General features: G+C 43.9%; 1 protein-coding gene across 3 annotated transcripts in view; it reads right to left on the bottom strand.

Moving 5' to 3' along the window:
- The window catches only part of LOC144797804 (acyl-coenzyme A diphosphatase NUDT19-like), a 207,627-nt gene that overhangs the window by 141,243 nt on the left and 46,046 nt on the right, over window positions 1-20,338 (bottom strand). The gene's annotated exons all lie outside the window — the stretch shown is intronic.

Here is a 20,338-nt window from a genome sequence, read left to right as displayed (position 1 = left end):
ACGACCAGGGAAGGGGAGAGAGGGGGTGAGTGGGGGAGTTTGTTCATAGCAATGGGGGGGCTGTTTTTTTTACTCCCTACTTTTCATAATGTATGTTTTTAATGATGTTTATTGTACCGAAATGACCATGACACGAAATAAGGGAGGGAGGTATTGTGACCTCACATATAATGAAACTGGACCTACATTAGAGATATTTGAATGAGAGAGGTACTATCTGTTCTACTTCTATAATTTCCAAATGCATTGTGTTATATATCAGTCATGTTGAATAAACAAAAACTTGAAAAATAAAACGGGGTCAAGAATCGCTATTCGTGGTCCTCATGGAGTGCGTCCCACAATATTCCCCATTCTCTTCTGTTTAGTACTGTGTGACAGGTAATTTGATGGGTTCATTTACGTTTTAATGCACACAAAAGGTAACCAGATGGTGTCGCAACCTAGCATGTGAATGTGAATGTCCTAATAAACAAACAAACAGGGCATTTGCTTTTTAAAGGCTTATCTACAGGACACCAAGCAAGTACTTTCGCTTCTTAAAACAGTGCCTTTTGACCCTTATTTACTCTAATGGTCACATATGACGTAGAGTCACTTTATACTAATATCCCGCAGGATGACTCTACTTGATACTGCACGCTCGCGTAGCTGCTGCTGCTGCTGCTCCTTTGCTGCCTCATTTTAAAACGCCATATTTTAAAAATCACTTTGCTTCACGTGCACTTGCACCATTGCGCTGCGCGAGTTAGAACGCAGTTGTCCTCTCGCGCTGGGAAATCGCCTGGGGTTATATTCAGGTCTTACCTGCATTATAATTGTGCCACCACTCGCACTTTGCGGGATTTAGAACTCAGGATCCCCTGGAAGCGCATCGCGGAGTTCGCGCCGCCATCTTGGGTGTGGATAGCCAGGAGGTGCCGAATAACGGGTGCCATCTTGGGTGTGGGGCCAGAGATCGGCCTCGCAGGAATCCCGCGCTCTGAAGAGCTTACTTAAGCGGATACCTCTTCAGTTCAGGTAGACTCTACTTGATACTGCACGCTCGCATAGCTGCTGCTGCTGCTCCTTTGCTGCCTCATTTTAAAACGCCATATTTTAAAAATCACTTTGCTTCACGTGCACTTGCACCATTGCGCTGCGCGATTTAGAACGCAGTTGTCCTCTCGCGCTGGGAAATCGCCTGGGGTTATATTCAGGTCTTACCTGCCATATAATTTTGCCACCACTCGCACTTTGCGGGATTTAGAACTCAGGATCCCCTGGAAGCGCATCGCGGTGTTCGCGCCGCCATCTTGGGTGTGGATAGCCAGGAGGTGCCGAATAACGGGCACCATCTTGGGTGTGGGGCCAGAGATCGGCCTCGCAGGAATCCCGCGCTTAACGGCTATATAAGATGTGCCACTCTCAAGCGCGCAGCGTTGACGCGCAGCGGGCGCCCCGTAGGCGCGCCGGAGGTGCGCCAGAGGTAAGCCCGTTTGCGCCCGTTCGCGCACCGGGCGTGCCTAGTGCCAGTCAGGCTGCCCGTGTCTCTTCGTCCCCAGTTACCTACTCTAGATCTGAGCTTATACAGTTACGCCCCCAGGTAAGCCAAGTACTGAGTACTAACGATGGCAAACCAGATGTGCTGTCCTGTGGTCTGCTCAATGTCCGATCACTCTGTAAACATCATGTTGAAATAGCACTCCTCATAGATTCCTATGAGTTGGATGTGCTTTTTCTAACTGAGACATGGACTCGAGCAGACAGTACTGTGGAACTGGGACTAGCTTGTACAGCAGGCTATAAAATTATACACTGCCCGAGGGTGGGGAGCAGAGGTGGAGGAATTGGACTCATTTTTAGAGACTCCTTGTCCATTTCCCTATTCGAGGTCAAAATGATCCAGGGTTTTGAACTCTAGGGCTTCTTGCTCAAAGGACCCAAAGGGGTTTTACAGTCCGGTTTGCTCTGTTACAGACCACCGGGCTCTATGCCGTCTAAGCTACCAGACCTGGTGGACTTAATTTATGATCTTTCCAATTCGCATGCGAGCCTTCTTATCTTGGGGGATTTCAATCTATGGCCTGACGGGCCTCTGGGTACAGCATATAGAGAACTGTGCCAGGCCTGTGGCAACCTTCAGCTGCTGGTGCTGTCCCAGACCCATATGAAGGGTCATGTGCTGGATTTGATCTTCGCAGAAGCCTCTCGGGTGGTAATCGGGGAAATAGTTTTTCAATGCTGGACAGACCATGCACTAGTCCGTTTCTCCCTCCATCTTCCTCCATCTTCCTGCAGAGTCTCTCAGAAAGAATGGAGTGAACTCTGCTATAGCGAAGAGACAGTGGTCAAAGCTCTTACATTACTCTGACCATCCACCCCTCCTTTCGGGGGTTTTCAACCTGATGGAAAACGCTGAAGCAAGCTATTCTAGCTTGTGCCAGCAAATCACCAGATCTCTGGACACATTGGTTCCGATACGGAATTCTAAGGTCAAACGTCAACCCGCAATGCCCTGGTTTTCTTCTGACCTATTCCAACTGAAACTTCGGTGTAAGCAGGCGGAAAGGGTGTGGAGGAGGTCATACTCTGAGAGTGCTAAGTCCTTATATAAACTAGCACTGCTTGAATATAAAGCCCAAATTAAATGTGCCAAGGCGAAATATTTTGAGGTCACGTTGACACAGGCAACGAATAAATCGCAGACTCTATTTAAAATAGTAAATGACCTCTCTAAGCCCGAGTGCGCGGCGAATAACATCCCAGCTTCACAATCTCTCTGCGACTCGTTAGCAAGAGCGTTTGAGGATAAAATTGCAAACATCTTAAATGCCCTTGCTACCTCAGACACATGTAGCCCTCAATCTGCGGATGCCTCTGTATCCCTCCCTGCCCCTGCTGAACTGGATGAGCATATATCTCATCAGCGGCTAGAGTGTTTTTCCCTTCCCTCATTGGATGAGTTTTGCACACTAGCAAACGGGGTGAACTCGGGTTCTCCTTTGGACCCACTGCCCCACAGATATTGGAAACTATTTCAGGATGAACTTTTTCCTCCTTTGCACTCCATCTGTCTTCAGTCCTTCAATTCGGCTATGGTCCCTGACAGCTGGAAGTTGGCGGTGGTCTCCCCTCTCCTAAAGAAGCCCACGCTAGACCCTACCTGTTTGTCGAATTATCGGCCTATTTCCTTGCTCCCTTTTCCAGTTAAGATCATGGAAAAACTTGTCACACGGTCTCTCTCCGGCTTCTTGGAAAGTAACAACTATCTGGAGATGGCCCAGTTCGGCTTCCGGCCAGCTCATGGTACGGAGTCGGCACTGGTGGTCGTGTTGGACAAACTTTGATCCCGGGTCGATAATGGTCGAGCAGCCTTTTTAGTGCTGCTCGACCTGTCGGCCTCGTTCGACACGGTCAGCCATCCCATTCTTGTCAACAGGCTGGAGGAGGCCGGGATAGCTGGTTTGGCAAGGGATTGGCTGATCTCGTACCTTCAGAACAGGCATCAGGTGGTGGCCTTACCACCTTTCCGCTCAGGTATTAGGAGAGTGGGACAAGGTGTTCCACAGGGGTCCGCGATCAGCCCCATACTGTTCAATTTATATCTGTGTCCTCTAGTTAAATTGATCAAATCTTTTGGCATCTCAGTGATCAATTACGCTGATGACACCCAGCTCATCTTCTCCCTGGAAGGAGAGGATGCGGTGTCCACAGATACTTTCCATCGCTGCATGACGGCCACGGCCAATTGGTTGAGGAATAATTCTCTTCAATTTAATAGCTCCAAGACTGAGGTTCTCCATTGCTCATCGGACCGCGTCCCACGTGCTCTGCCGTCTGACCTCTGGCCTTCTTCCTCCTTGGGTAAGGTGGTGGCGGTGGATTCTGCCCGTAACCTTGGAGTGATGTTCGATTCCAATCTCCAGCTGAATGGTTTTGTTGATAAAACCATCTTTATCTGTATGATGTTACTCCGCACTTTGCGGAAAATTCTTTCCCTGCTCCCACTCCAGGCCAGACCAGAGGTGGTGCGTGGCATTATCCTTAGTAGGATAGATTATTGCAACGCATTGCTTCTGGGGGCTCCTGGTACCTTGATTTCTAAGTTTCAACGCGTCCAAAATATGGCTGCAAAACTAGCCCTCTCTAGGCCTCGTGCTGCCTCCTCATCCCTTGCACTTAAAGATCTGCATTGGCTGCCAGTCCAACAGAGAATTATTTTTAAATCTTCCTGCCTGGTCTTTAAGGCTCTACATGACCAAGGCCCAGTAATGCTACGGAACCTCTTCTCCTGGTACCACGCAGCGAGACCGCTACGCTCATCTTCACTACATCTGGTCGTGGTTCCAAGGATCAATAGGATTTGGATGGGGGGCCGATCCTTTGGATACACAGCTGCCAAGCTTTGGAACTCCCTCCCACTATTCTTGAGGAGCTTGGGGGACCTTCCATCCTTCAAGAAAAATTTAAAAACTCACCTTTTTCCTAGAGTTGGCTAAATATGTGTCTGCGTAAATGGTTCAGTGGAGTCAGAAGCGCCAGGATACCCTTTGGGTGGCAGTTCGCGCTATATAAGTGCACAATACATACATACATACATGACACCCTTGATATTATAGAACAACTTCTTGAGAGTCATCCACGCAAGGATCAGACACCGAACACCTTTGTCATGCAGTGTGCCAGTTTGGCCCTTAAGGAGAATTATTTCAGCTATGAAGGTGATCTGTACTGGCAAACGACTGGTTCTTCAATGGGCAGTAGATGTGCCCCCAGCATGGCAAATCTGTACATGTATGGTTTTGAAACCAAATTTATATTTGCCATTAACAACCCTTTTGGACAACGTCTGAAACTTTGGGGACGATACATAGATGACATCCTGGTCATCTGGGAAGGTGACCAGGAGTCTCTAGTCGTTTTTTCCGATTGGTTGAACTGCCAAGATCCAAACCTTAGGTTTACCGGTGAATCCAGCAACAAGACAGTATCCTATCTAGATCTATGACTGTACCCCAAGAATGGGAAGATTCACACTGAACTATATCAGAGACCTATGGCAAGAAATTCGTTACTCAGTTGTCATAGCTTTCATCCACGTGCCTTACTGAATAATCTCCCGATAGGACAATTTCTGAGGTTATGTAGGAATTGCACAGAGATCCGTAGTATAGACTACATGCAAAGATTTGAGTGACGAACTAGTGGCAAGGAGTTATCCGACCAACCTGGTGTATGTACAGAAAAAAGAGGGCGCAATAACCATGGAGAGGCACTACTTGAATAGTATGAGAGACCTGAGAACAAATGATTGGTCTGTGTTACTACCTTTAGTAACCTGACAGACAAGGTTAAAAGGGCAGTAAAAAAGCCACGGCACATTTTGAAAACGGGTACATTATCCTTGGAAAGACCACTGTTTGCATTAAAGCGAAGCAGTAATCTCAGGGACCTATTGGTACATACGAGACCGAGATTACAACCACAAGAGACTAGACAAACCACATTATGGGGCGCCTTACCAGTGAAAGGGCATTTCCCATGTGGCTCATGGTCTGTATGTCCTTTCACTCAACAGGTTACACACAACTAGACCTGGGACTTGCAACACCGTGGCACCTGAATTCACATACAAACTGCAACACAAGTGGGGTCATTTATATGATTACATGCCCATGCCTTTTAAGATACGTTGGCATGACAATGCGTTAGGTTAGACAAAGAATAGTCGAGCATCAGAGTGCATTTCGGTGCAAGAAAACCAATACCCGCATGACTAGACATTTTGTGGAATTGGCACACACATAGGATGACTTTATATGGGTGGTCATTGATAAACCAAAATACAACATCAATATGGGGCCACTTGATAGGGTCTTGTTGCTTAGAGAACAAAGAGGGTTTTTCGTATGAAGAGCCATATTACAGGACTTAATGAGGATATACCTTGGAGTACACTATGATAGAGACTCCAGAATAATGCCTGTATAGCCTTGGGTTATTATGCTGTCAAGATGGTAGCTTGCAATGATATAATTAAGATGAGGAATTTACTAAATAATGTATAGTCACACAGGATGTGCTAGCTGCATTGTGTACACTTTTTCAATAGTTTTCAGACTTTCGCTCCGATCTCATTTACCACGAACCAGAAGTAGTTGTTTCTACTTGCGGCTCGGATAGGGTGATGCGAGGCGAGCATTTATGAGGAAGGGCAGCCTTGGCACCGGTCCCCAGCGGCCTCTATATCAGGAGATCTGATGCAGCGATAGCCGGTAATACCCCATACAGGCTCGTGGGTAGTTACGGGCAGAATCAGCGCGTAGCGTGAGACACGAGTGCCTATGGGCAGCAGCAGCATGTCTTGCTAGGAATGAGTGCTTACAGGCTGAAGTGGCTCTATCTTGTGAGCCCCGAGAGTGATTTCATGTTAATGGGGATGTATATGGAAAACTATAGTCCTGACGAATCATTTTTTTGTGGCGGGTGAGTGTTTAGCATAGTTCGATGGGCGGATTCCTGCTGAATGAGATCTTGATGACTTTATTAGTTCTGGATGATCCGAGTGAGAGACACATAATTTGTATATCTCCACATAACATTACATTTAAGTTAGTATCGTAGAAACTAAATTTGGCAATAGTTTTGTTCACATAAAAAGGAGACTAGTAGGTGCAAATAATTTATATATTTTGGCACTGAGTCTCACTAGGAGAATATGTCATGTATGTGTGTTATGAGGTAGGCATATAGGACTGATTTATTTATGTTCTATGTAGATTGTTGCACACATTCACTTCATTTTTCTGATTTAAGAGATTCCGAAGCCATCTTAAGTGCTACGTTGTATGGACCGTGATAATTTGTTGTCTCTAATGTTTATTTCACATGATTGTGATGTTGCCTTTAGATCCCTGTGAATCACGTATATAGAGGACCGAGCAAAGGTAGAAGCAGACATTCGGTCTGACTTTGGTGAGATGAATAATTCACTTTGTGTGTGATTTTACACGTGGGGGGTGATTTGACACTGCATCTCACGGATACCTGGGCATGTGATAATGTACAAGATTTGTGATTGTACTTTTGACAGACTAATATGGTTATGTGTTTCAGAAACAGACCAGATTGAAGTTGGTTCTGAAGATATCCATATAATTATGTTTTTTCTTTTTCTTTACACATTTAGCAGAGTGATATTAACATGGTCCTGATAAATGCCACAAACCTTTTGGTCATCCGGGTAGAAACATGTTGACCTGACCAGATAGGGAACATCCTTATCCCTGTTGTTCACACTGTTTTTTAATACTGTCCATTGGGCTACTTATTAAACAATTTTTTCCCTTTTGAGGCAGTTTTAACCCACCTTTTTGATATTATTTTTGCACTCTGCCCCTCACTCACCCAAAACATTGTAGTATAAAACACCTCACGCTCCTCTCCTGAGGGAGAGTTGTAGCCCACACAGTGCACCTTGCGGGCAATGATGAAGCATGTCACCTACGGGTGAGTAAGGGTTCTCGTCTTTAAAAAGCAAATGCCCTGTTTGTTTGTTTATTAGGACATTCACATGCTAGGTGGCGACCCCATCTGGTTACCTTTTGTGTGCATTATATAGTGGGAGTGGTAACTTAGATGGTTATAATTCCTCTGATAGAGACCTTTTTGTGAGATTATATTATTCATTTATGCTTTGTCATGTATCTTACATGATCAACCGTCAGTCCCCTCAAAAGGGGGGATTAATCTCAGAGGACGTTGAGACATTAGGTGAAGAGACCCCTCGGGATATTGTCATTGGGACCTCGGGTATATGTACGGAGTTTGAAGACCCAACGTTGCTCTTTTACTAAAAGTTGTTGTTCGGCATTGTCTGTGCATCTGATGTGTTCCAGAAATACCTATCTAAGATCGTTGGGTGTGTGTTTTAGTTCAATGTAATGCGATGACATCTTAGTTGTGATACGTTGACAATGAACATTGCTGCGATATTTGCAAATTCTGGTACTGACTTATCGAGTAGTCACGCCCACATAATGTAAGTTACATGGGCACGTGTTGAGATAAACGACCCCTGTCGTATTGCAATTGGTCAGGTTACGCAGTTCCCAACTCATGCCGTTGTTGAAAAACATACTCTTAGTGATACTCATAAGGGGGCAGACACTGTAGTTCCCGCAGGGGTAATGGCCTGTTGGAGCGGTACCCCAGGTGGTTTGACTTTTCCTCTGATCTCACTGGGTTTCGGCGGGTATGCACTAACATATCCCTCAGGCTCTTCCCTCTCCTGAGGGAGAACATTTGTTTCTTTGATAGTTTGTCAGCCTGTGTCCTGAAGTCGTTGAGGTTTGTCAAAGAACCTCAGACCCTCCTTGAATTCGTTATTTGCAAAACAATTGTGAAATCGGCAGTTTTGTAAAAATGCTGTGATTTTTACAATACTGGCCGTGAAATTTGAAACATGTGAAAATGTGATTTCTTTTTTTTTTGCGAGGCTGACAAAGTGAAAACAATGGATATTTTCACCTATCCATTATCATCTTTTGGGAAACGAGGACCTCTTGTGGCCATTTTTTGATGTCCACAATATTATTACATGATTAACATGTATTTGTAATGCAAAAGGTCTCGCATATGCGAGACTTCGAGCTATTGCCATTGTTAAATGACAATGCCTTTTATTTATGTGTTGGTTTTTAAAACATAAATAAAAGGCATTGTCATTTACAATGCAAACAGCTTAAACTCTCGCAAATGCGAGACCTACTGCATTGCAAATACTTGTTTTTAAATACCTCTTTAGACTGCTTCTGTATAGCTTTCTTTTTTTAGCAGATGAGGGAGCTGTTACACAGTGGCGGTTCGTCCATTGGGGGCGTTGGGGCGTTGCCCTACCAGCCATGGACGACCGTCACTGTCACACTGCGCATTCGTGCACGCACCAAAAAGTAAAATTATGAGCGCAGCGCACAATACAACAACAGGCCGACAGAATAATGATTGGAGGTCGGTCGGAGTCACAATAGTGACGTCATCGCGATCGCGGAAGGGTGTGGGGGGCGGGCCTGCAGCAGTGAGTGGCAGGCTGGCAGCGTGTGACTCTGAGAGCGTGGCAGGGAGGGCAGCAGCAGTGTGCGCATTTAGGACAAGTCATTTTTATGACTTGCCCACGCATGCGCACACACGCAGTAGCCCCTTCCCTCCTCCTCCTCCCCTAGCACTCACACAGGTAGAGACCCGGGGGAGCCGGGTCTCATTATGGGCAGTATTAGGCTAGGGGATATCAAAAAAGGGAGTGAAAAGGTGGTGCCACTCTGCACCGCGGTGGGCTAATCCTCCTCTTATGAAAGTACGAATAATAATAATCTCCCCACAGGAGAGCAAGCCACAGGAGAGCAAGCCCAGTAATTTGCTTTAGCTCTCCGCTTCACCCCTTTTAACAATACCAGCCAGTGCCTATTAAACAGTTTTTTCTACCACTAGGCCAGGTATTTTTTAACTTCACTCTAATATCACTCCTGACCCCACTCACACTCACTTCATTTCACTCACATAGTACTCACAATAAAAGGTGCTCCGGCGTAGTCGCTTGTCGCAGCACTGCCCCGTCCCGCAGCGGGGGCGGGAAGACCCCGATGATGAAGCATGACACCAAGGGCCCTTTTGGTGTGTGAGGGGTATTTTAACACACTGAGTATATTCCACCAACACCGGAATATATACTGACTTCATATCAGGTGGTCTCTATTGATTATTCGCAGTATTAGGCTAGCCCTGCTCTTTAGCGTTGGCCGCTGTGGGGACGTCACCGCGCCCTGGCGTGCTCCATGACCTCGTGGCCGACCTCCTAAACCTGATGCGAGGACTCCCGCAGTTCCCACACAACTTCCAATAGGATAATCTCTGCTAGTTGAATAATCCAGCATGGAATAATCTCTCCGATCACAGTTGAGCGGAGAATCCGACATCGCGCAGACAGGATTCATTTCAGAGACGGACACGGACTCCGTAAGTACAGTACTCCGTGACTCCGATTGAAATTGGTGGTGATTGCGTTGCTGCTGCTTGGGTTGGACTTGGCCTGCCAGTTCTAGGCTGTTTAGTTGCATTGTGCGTCGTCATCATCGCAGTCGCATGATAAACTACTAGGCATGTAGTGTGTCAGCTCAGCAGCCAGCCCCAGCCCACTGTGTGTCTTCTTCCCTCCCCGACCCCAAGTGATATCGGAGTTAGACTGTACATCCATGTCTGTGAGAGTGTGACTCACTGTAAAATGTAGCCAATTAAATAAATCAGCTCGAGTGACAAATCATGAACCGTGAGTGCAGCATGACATTACTCGCTGCTGTAATGGCCAGAGATACGCTAACAACTTTGTCGCAGAGACTCGAACTTGGTGGTTCACCGGAGGAGAACCAGGTTCGAGTATCGGCTTATTTGGCTCAACTTCCTGTGATTAATTCTGGGCAAATTATTTAATCTCCCTATCCTACCAAACAACATGTACGTCTCTGGCGCGCTCATGTAAATCCAGCAATGCTGGCGCCAAGCTCCAATACTTTCGGGTGAGTTACATTCCCGCTAATGAAATACTAGCCTGAGACTGTGGAGCAGTGCAGAGTAGACAGAAATGTTTCTGAAGCCTTTGACCAGGCCTGCTGTCACATCACCGGCACTGCACCTTCAAAAAGCATTAGAGGTGAGTGCCAGCAGGGCCTAGCTTCAGAAACATTTCTCTCTACAAGGAATGTTATGCTTCGAAAGCTAGGACCTGCTTGCCTGGCACGCACCTTCGAGAAGCATATAGGATGTGTACCAATGCTCCTAGCTTCAGAAACATTTCTATTGTAGGCACGCATCCTGTATGCTTCTCGAAGGTGCATAGAAATGTTTCTGAAAAAGCATAATGCATGACATCATTCAGCCCGAATTCAATTTCAGTCTGGGTGTTGAAGTTTCTACATCATTCTTCGGTCCAATTAATCTTACTCGATTGCTTTTGTACTATGTAACTCATAATATGGAAATACGTTTTTTTTCTCAGTTGCCTCGCAAGAAAATATGTTTTTGATTTTGTGGCCAGGGCAGCCGCTTCAAAGTGTAGGTTTGAAAGGCAAACATTGAGACAATGGCATTTGACTTGGATGTTTAGCACAGCAGACACATGTATATTGTGCCTTTGGTAAGTAAATTGATCTGGGCACATTTCTGAATATATGGATTGTACCCAAATATTGTAAATTTCAAATACATGACAAGGCCTGACCGACCAGTCCTTTGCATAAAGTAGCATCATTTAGAAATGAAGATATTGGGCACACCTTGAAGCGTCATTCACTGTTTGGAGGAATGTTCTGAGATTATGAACTTTAATTATTATTAGAATTTGAAAAACTTTTCATTTAACGTTTTTGCTTCCTTGGTTGCTGGCGAAATACTTTTCATTTACCTTATACATAGCATGCCTGTAATTTAAACCAGGGGGAGAATATACACACTGCGTCTGCGTGCCAAAGCTCTTAGCTTCAGAAACCTATCAAGAAGATAGAAAGGTTTCTGAAACTAAGAGCATTAGCAACCAGCGTTTATGCTTCTTTGAGGTGTGTGCACACTAGAACTAAAAGCGCACAGGCACACAAGAAAAACATCCACAATGCCTCACTCACAGACAAATACGTATATTTATATGTGCAAGGATGCCTAGACACAATGGTGCACCTACACATGATTATACATGCACTGAATACGTTAATCTTAACATTTATTGAATGCTGCTAGTTTGTGACCTGCTTACTTTGTTGAAAAATGCTGTGAGGTACTCATCATTTTTAGCTTGAAGTCTGTTATGAAGCTCTGTGGTTGTACTTAATAAGCGGCTACCCATGTTATTATATGACATCTCTTTATTAATGTAATAACTGCACTTTCACAATTGCTTTATTAAACCTTGATTTCTCCAAATTGCTTGAAAATACGCCATTTGCCCACTCTTTTTTCAAACTTTTCCTGGGGGGAGACCCACTGTAAGTCGCTCGGGCTCACTATTCTCGCTAGCCATGGTGCAGTCCACCGCAAACTGTACGCCCCACCACTTACAAATGTCACCAGCCACCACTGGAGCAGTAAGTAAAGTGATGCAGTCCAGGGTCACACAACGTAGGTTGGGGGAAAGGGTAATCTGGGATTTGAACTCGAGCCCCGGCATACAGAGTATCTAAACTATCCGCAACAGTGTTGAAAACGGATGTGTTATTGCTCCTAGAGCTGCAGTCTCATTGCCGCTATATGTTATGCTTACATAAAGATATGTGCAGTACTCTGCGCCGAGGAGCAGCGAGATCTGCTTGTGAGTGGTGCGCCTCATAATGGCCGGCGCACTTTTAATGCTTTATTCCCAGCACTTTTCAGTAGGCACTGCCTGTGCTGCTGCTCTGTTAGTGAGGCAGTACTGGTACCTCGAACACAGGCTGCCAATCAATCTGTGGGACAGTGTCAGCATCTCCCTGCAGGACGGTCTTATCTCTAATTGGACAGTACCTGAACTACAAGGCAATGCCGCAGGCCTGCTGGTGAGATGGAAATCAGCTCTTTTCAGCAGGGCTTATATATTGCAGTACTGACACTTCTCAGGAGAGCTGATGTAGTACAGTACTGGTACTTCTCAGCTGGGCTAATGTAGTATAGTACTGGTAGTTCTCAGTGGGGCTGGTGTATCACAGTACTGGTACTTCTCAGCAGCACTGTGAAAGCAAATACTAAAATGTTGTATTGTACTTGTAAAGCGGGTGTTGTGCTGAAACCTAAAGTTCAGCGCCCAGGGCATGTGCCATGTAAATTTAAATTTAAAAAACAAAACAATGATTAGGTGCACAACGAGTGAAAGGCGCAAGTGCACCATATTAAAGTTAAAGCTGGTGAAAGTAAAAAACTAAAAAGTTTTACTGTACTTGTAAAGCGCGTGCCGTGCTGAAACCTAACGCGTGGCACCCGGGGGAGGCTGGAGGAGGCGCATGGCACGCTGAATGTAGGCAAAGCACAATGTGCCTGCAGTATGAGAAACTCAATAAAGAAAATAGTGCTTACAACACTAAGTAACACATACCCTGTAACAACCAAAGTTAAAGGGCAAGTCGCCATGGGAGGTTACAAATAAAGACAAGGCAGCACTAAGGAGCAACTAACAATCCTATTGATGAATCAGAAACCAGCATTTACGAAGGACAATGACACAAACCAATGACAAATATGGGTGGAGTGGGCGGGGATTCTATTCCATACTCCAGTACAGCAAGTCTTGCAGAGCAGCGCTTGCGCATTGACTCTAGGCCCGACCTAAAAAGGCAGTTGATTCAGCAATGGCAGAACCCAGAGCAACGAGCTCTAAAGATCAAGATGATGATTTTGAAAAGGATCAAAAGGGAAAATATAAGTACGGCTCTCAATTACGAGAATTATTGTTTTACATCAGAGAAACCCTGGGTTTTAAGGGCAAAGACCAACAGGAATAGGGGTTTTATTCACAATATGTGAGCCATGATTCGGGTGACCTGATTCTCCACAATGTCATAGGGAATTTTATATAAACAGTGGAAAGATCTAGATAAATCTACTATTCTGTGATTCTTGAACAAGCGATATTAGGTCAGAGATTTTGAAAAATATTTTCCTCAAACTCCTAAAGTTAACACTTGGCTTCAATGGCATTGACAGCTAAGCTTTTATCAGAGAATGCCAGCCTGTCAGATGTCGTGGAGGCTTTACTTAATAGGTCCGATGTTGCTTCTAATTTTTCATAGAGAGTAAATACATATGAAGCATATGCCGCACCCAAGTGTGAACATCCCAGGGAGAAATACTGCTCCCTCCTACGCTGTTAGGACTGGAGCTGTGCTTCCATAGAGGTGCAGGCACTTTAAACATGCCTATTTAAAGTGGAATACTCTGCTAAAACAGTTTCTATTGATTTCAGGCTGAAAAGGAATGAATATGAGTTAAATAAAGTGCAGCAAAAATGGCATTAAATTTCCATATTTGAGCTGCTAAATTTCCATATTTGTGTCGTAAAATTTGCTAATCCATGGCACTTATCCTGGGGGGGGGGTCTGGAAACTAATAGCAAGGAACTATCCAAAACAAATTTTGTCACAGGCAAAAAAAAGAGCAAGGAACAACCACAGGGTTCACCTTTTAGAGGTACATCCACAACCAGATAAGTAAGAAGAAAAAAAGACCCATCTGTATTACCACATACAACATAGCCTCAGACCGTGATTCCAAAATCATAGGCAAACACTGGCGTATCTTAAGCAGCAGGAATTGGGACATACCCAAACCAATGTTCTCCCACAGGAGAGGGAAGAGCCTGAGGGATATGCTAGTGTATACCCGCCCAAAACCCAGTGAGATCAGAGGAAAGAGTCAAACCACCTACGGTACCCCTACAACAGTTCATTAGTCCTGCATGAACAGCAGTGTCTGCCACCTTACAAGTATAACTAAGACTATGTTTTTAAACAACGGCATGAGTTGGGAACTGCGTACCCTGTGCAATTTCAATATGACAGCAGTCGTTTATCTCATCAAGTGCCCATGTAACTTACATTATGTGGGCATGACTACTCAAAGTCAGTACCTGAATTTGTGAACATCGCGGAACAACAACTTTTTGAAAAAGAGCAACGCTGGGTCTTCAAACTCTGTACAGACACCGGAGTTCTCAATGACAATATCCCATGGGGTCTCTTCACCTAATGTCCCTACGACCTCTGAGATTAATCCCCAGTTTTGAGGGGACTGACAGGTGATCATTTAAGATGCATGACAGAACATAAAAGAACCCATGAAAATAACCTATCACATTGTATTAAACAAAAACCATGTAGTTGTACCCCTTATAAACAGGACTACAAGCACAGGATTTTCCCATAATACACAATAAGCAGGTTAGCGGTATCCCTTGTAATAGGATCGACCCCATAAAAATCTGCAAGTACAATTTCTGCAGTTCGTTTTCCCTATAAACATCTACAGAACCCCTTCAACACCTAAATGCTATTTTCAATCTTTCAAGATGGCCCTGTTTGTCCGCCTCGGGGAACGACCTTTTGAAAATGAAAAGCGGTCTACACAGATTCTATGGGATGCATGCGCCACTCAAGCGTGATCTTCGTCAATGATAGGAGTCGGAGGCAGACAAAATACAAAAAAACATTTAAAAATGCTCTAACAGCTCTCACCAAGCAAGCGAAAAGCAATGAACACCAAAACTATAATACTTATTTGATGACTTAATAACGGCCCCAGTAGTTCACCAAGGGGGCGGCCATTTTGAAAACATCAATCGGTCTAGTCGTTACACAGATCCCCGGGACGCACAAATAGCCCAAACGTGAGCTCAGTCAATAAAAGAAACCAGAGACAGACACTGCTAAGATGCGGTCTCCAGGTTATCGTGTAGGTGATTGGACCGAGGTTGACCTTGATGCAGTACATTACGGAGGGAATATTGTGGGAGGCACTCCATGAGAACCACGAATAGCGATTCTTGACCCCGTTTTTACCAAACATCAGCTCTAACAAGGTTGGGTTACTCTTTTTCCCTTAGGTTTGACTACAGGCGCCTCGCCCCTGGATATGGCCATGACGATATAGTATAGCGTCTTAAAAAGTAGGTAAATAGGATATACAATACTTTAGGCGTTGTAGGTGTTATCTTGTTCTTGTTTGTCTCACAGAGTCTCACTACACGGGAGAAATTCTCACGCAACCTCTGTGTTAAAGCGAAGAGATTTTGACAAGCAAGGAGTGACCACTTGATGTACTTTATGGAGCACCCGCATGATAGAGGTGTTGCATATCACTGATTTTAAATCGTAATTGAGTTTATCAGCCAACCTAATGAGCCAGTGGTTTGAAATAAACTTTATTTTGTTATTTTAGATACAGGATGATTCAAATAAACCTTATGTATATTTAAGTGCATGAGACCTAATTTATCCTTATTAGCGGATATAGAGGAGTGGTACTAACTTTATTTTTTGTATTTTTTTTACTAACAGGCCTAGGATTCCTTTTAGGCCTGAAGAAGAGCCAATAGGGGAACAGCTCGAAACATGTTGAATGCTTATCACTGAAACAACGGACTCATTAAAGTCCATGTTTTCAGTCATAACCCCTGATTGTAATCTTATCGACTACGGACAGGAATAAAATATTAGTCCAACTAGCCAGGTATTTTTAAACTTAGATTGTTCCACCACCCCCTACTTTTATTATTTGATTAAAACACACCAACAAGTGCTCCTGTATAATCGCCAAGTCGCAGCATGCCTCAAACCAGAGAGGATTGGAATGGACCCCAATGATGAAGGATACCACCAAGGGGTAACCCTGGTGGGTGAGGGTTCTCTAGTAAAAAAAGTTATTTCCTATTGAGAGAGTACAGCGGAATTGCGCTGTATCCTACACACCAACTTCATGGGTAGGTTTTCTTCTAAGCTTTCTATTATTGTGTGGTACGTATCTTTTAGGAGGATAAACCTAGCCTATACCTCTACTTCCCTTCTTTGCTTGTAATATGCCTATGGCAACATGAAAAAATGCATATTCGCCAAAGATATAATTGCTGTCTGCCTTGAACAAATCTGATATTTAAAAAAAAAAACAGGTTTTAAAAAATTTACTATGCGCGAATAAATAAAAAGGACAATCAATAAGGGCATAGGAGATAAATTATTTCATTTTTCAAAAACATTGAAACATTCCATTATCATCCCAAGTCCCATTGTACCAATCAAGCGGAGAGAAAATTGGGTTACACCTAAGCTGCATTTTTAGTAGTTGTACGCGCAATTTGGAGTTGGGGCTAGTCAAATAGGGAAAAAAAACTGCCTGACCGAGGGTGTTGTTTATAAACATTTAGGGGAGTTTCTTAGAAAGATATTCCATGTCCAGGTTTTGGCAAGAGTTGAGCAATGGTACCTATGTTCTTAATATACCAAAAGTACAATGCATGGTTTAAATTTAATGAATTCTTTTGATACGACTCGTAGCCCATTTCCTTTCACTTACGAGAATATCTTCCCAACATATTTTCAATATTTTTGAATCCTTTTCACATAAGGACAACTTATTAAAGAAGCTTAAGAGACATGAGCCTGCCATAAGGCATCACATTGTAAGATTAAATTCTCGCTGTATACTTTGAACCACGGTACCTAAGCATACGCTTTAACACTACACTCTCTACAGCCTCCCATATGTTTCTGGCTTCTAACAACAAAACCCCTGCTCCATACAGGCCAGTGGCTGGATTTTACTTTCATAAGCTTTCATAAGAGGAGCCAATGAGAAACCCCCATATGTATGACCGTTTGTAACAGGGCTCTTGTCCTTGCTATTTTCATATGGTCAGCCCATTTCCGGTTTGTCTTAAACAGCAAGCATAGGTATTTATATGAAGTAACGACCTCAATTCACTTTTCATCCCAAAAAAGTTTTGGTTACCTTGGTGAGAGTAAATATAGGTTTCAAGTACAAACCAAAGTTGACCTGGTCTCAAATTAATACTCCCATTAAAACTGAATATTCATCTAAACAATATGTTCTGCAATTTCTCTTACACAGCGAGTAAGGGAAGGACGGGACGTTAGAGAACACACAAGAAAGGACCCTTCTACTGCTGGTCGTGAACAATCCTGCTGAATCGGTAACTCAGGCGAATTTCAGATACCACATTGTAGTATCAGCCCACTCAACTAGAACCATGGTTGCAATGCCAGGCTCTGATCTGGAGACCAAGGATATGCTTCCTATAGCTATTAGAATATCTCTGGAGCTTTACTCCCTTGCACAACAGGGCCATAATTGCACACTTGGAGTGGACAGCACAGTGGCCAACATTAAAGTACAGATTAGAGTATTCATTTCCACAATTGATACAGTTTATACAAAAGCAGGATTCCATGCAGGTTAAGGATTCCGTGCCATGGTGCCTAGAAAACCTGTGCCAAAACCTATGAAATGTATTTTCAGATACAAATATATACATCAATTTAGCTCCACATTTAAATATGTGTTTCGCTTCATCAAGAGACTTAAAAAACAGAGGGCTTTGACTAATCATAGTAAATATGGTAAGATAAACGTCTGAACATGGAAGTGTCATGGGAGTCTACAGGAAGCGATCAGGGTGAATTAAAGTCTGGCAGCTTTTGTCATAATAATGAAACAACGAGGAGGGCACACAGGGAAGACGTTGCTAAGCAAGGACAAGAGAACAAACCTGGAACAGTACTCAGAACGTGATTTTAATATGTAGTCTGTGGCTATGTATGAAATGTAAGGTGGGTAGAGGTGGTTTGTGGGAAATGGTAACCTGGAATTTTTGGCACATAATTGAAACCTGAGATAAAGGACGTCTGGTATATGACAATTAGTACAGATTAGAGAGAAATGCATGGGTAAAGGTCGCTGGGACATCAGATTTGTTAAGGGAAAGCCCCGAAGAGGAGAAATGGAAAGTGCATCTTAAGAGCATTTCTGATCAGGTGCACGTGTGGTGTATTTGAAGATAGACACGGTGCAAGGTACAAAGAATCCACTTCCAAGATAGGCGTAAACATTATATTTTACAAATACAAGATAACAATTCATACACTCAAATATATGCAGTGTTACCAAAAGATGGTATGTGACATTAACCAGTTACGGTTCAGCAAATACCGAAGCTGGTTATGTTTAGTAGTGTAGTACACACTGCTGCCTAAACACTACAAAGGCCAGCAGCAGGTGCTTCAGAATGTGGGGTCTCATCCTTTTGGCACACTCCCAGTTAACAGAAAAACATACAACTGATGTCAGGTATTAGAACGCCGAAGAAACTGTGCATCTGGTGCATGTTAGCTCAGAGACAACAGTACTTACTTGGACTCAGGCGGGGATCTATAAAGCTCTAAAGTTGAACCTGTCAAATAAGCCAGAGATTACCTTTAATCTAAGACGTAGTTATCAAGGCTCTTGGCAGAGTCTAATGTCTCACCCCTTTCTTATGCAAGTAGAAACCAGAACACGCTTGAAGGCAATCAGTCGCACAGCACATATGTTGTCATAGCAAGGCAAAGGCTAAATGAGACCCTTATAATTGTTTAGGCTTGATGAGTAAATTAGTAAAAAAACATGAGCAGTATTTTGGCTCGATCCATATTGTTATGTGATCATATGTTTACATTTGAAGTACACACGAGCGCTCTCGCGCTCGTGTCGGCTTCAACTTTCTTCCACGTGCTATTGTATGGTTTGAAATATACCGCTTGGTATGTGCATGGCGGCGTGTTGATTTGAATGGGGAAATAGGGAGTTGATGAAGTGAGGGAGACGTTACGGGTCATTCTGCTACTGTACTGGAGACTTATCGGTCACGAATAAAACGGCTCTTCACTGTACCTGATTTCCTTGTCTTCTTTGCTGCATTGTACGAGGAGTGCTTTACAACACATATATATGTCACTATTATTGTGGAGCGTTATACTTCTACACACACTCATTCCGGCTGTAAAGAAATGTCCACAATCGGGGATGCTGACAGGGATTACCATGCAACCTATATCACCTTCACTGCCCCCATTACATCACCTACACACACCTAGACACATGTTATTTCTTTGTATCTTTCCAAGACATTAGTTATGCTTCATACCAGATAAGTGAACAAGAGCAACATCTTACTCATGACACCTTAGCTAAGCAGCTGAGCCTGACTAAACACTGACTGCATCTTTGTAGCTATCCATTGGGTCTGACAGTGCACAAAATAATGTGAATTAGTGCATCTGGGTCTAACTCTCAGTCTTTCGTTTATTTATTTATTATTTAGGAGCTCATTTAAAATCCTAGACCATGCCCACCACTACTATTATCTAGGAATCAGGTTAGATGATACATTATACTGGGCTGAGCAGGCTATGAAAAGTGTAACCAAAAGTGAACCAGTAGACCGACACAATAACACGTTTCTACAACAAATGTGTCCGAAGACTGATTGATTGAGCCTGGCAGGGCCCGCTGAACAAAAGTACCTTGATCCTGGCCACAAACAACGAGATGTGTCGTGATCCCCATGCAGTTGGGGTTATGCACCAGATTTTTTTACACACTTTCAGGTGATGCAGTGCTCATCTCCACCCCCTCCCTCCGATCAAGCCAGTTAATGGCCCATCAAGTCACATCTAAACTCCCATTGTGTGTGGCTGTCTAGAGCGAATGCACAAAGCCAGCTGTCAATCACTACGGACGTGTATTCAGAGATAGGCACAAGGGACCAAATGGCTAAAGTACGAAAATGCCAACTTTCTAA

Source organism: Lissotriton helveticus, chromosome 12 (assembly GCF_964261635.1).
Source record: "Lissotriton helveticus chromosome 12, aLisHel1.1, whole genome shotgun sequence".
NCBI classification, from domain to species: Eukaryota; Metazoa; Chordata; class Amphibia; order Caudata; family Salamandridae; genus Lissotriton; species Lissotriton helveticus.
This window is presented reverse-complemented; position numbering and strand designations above follow the sequence as displayed.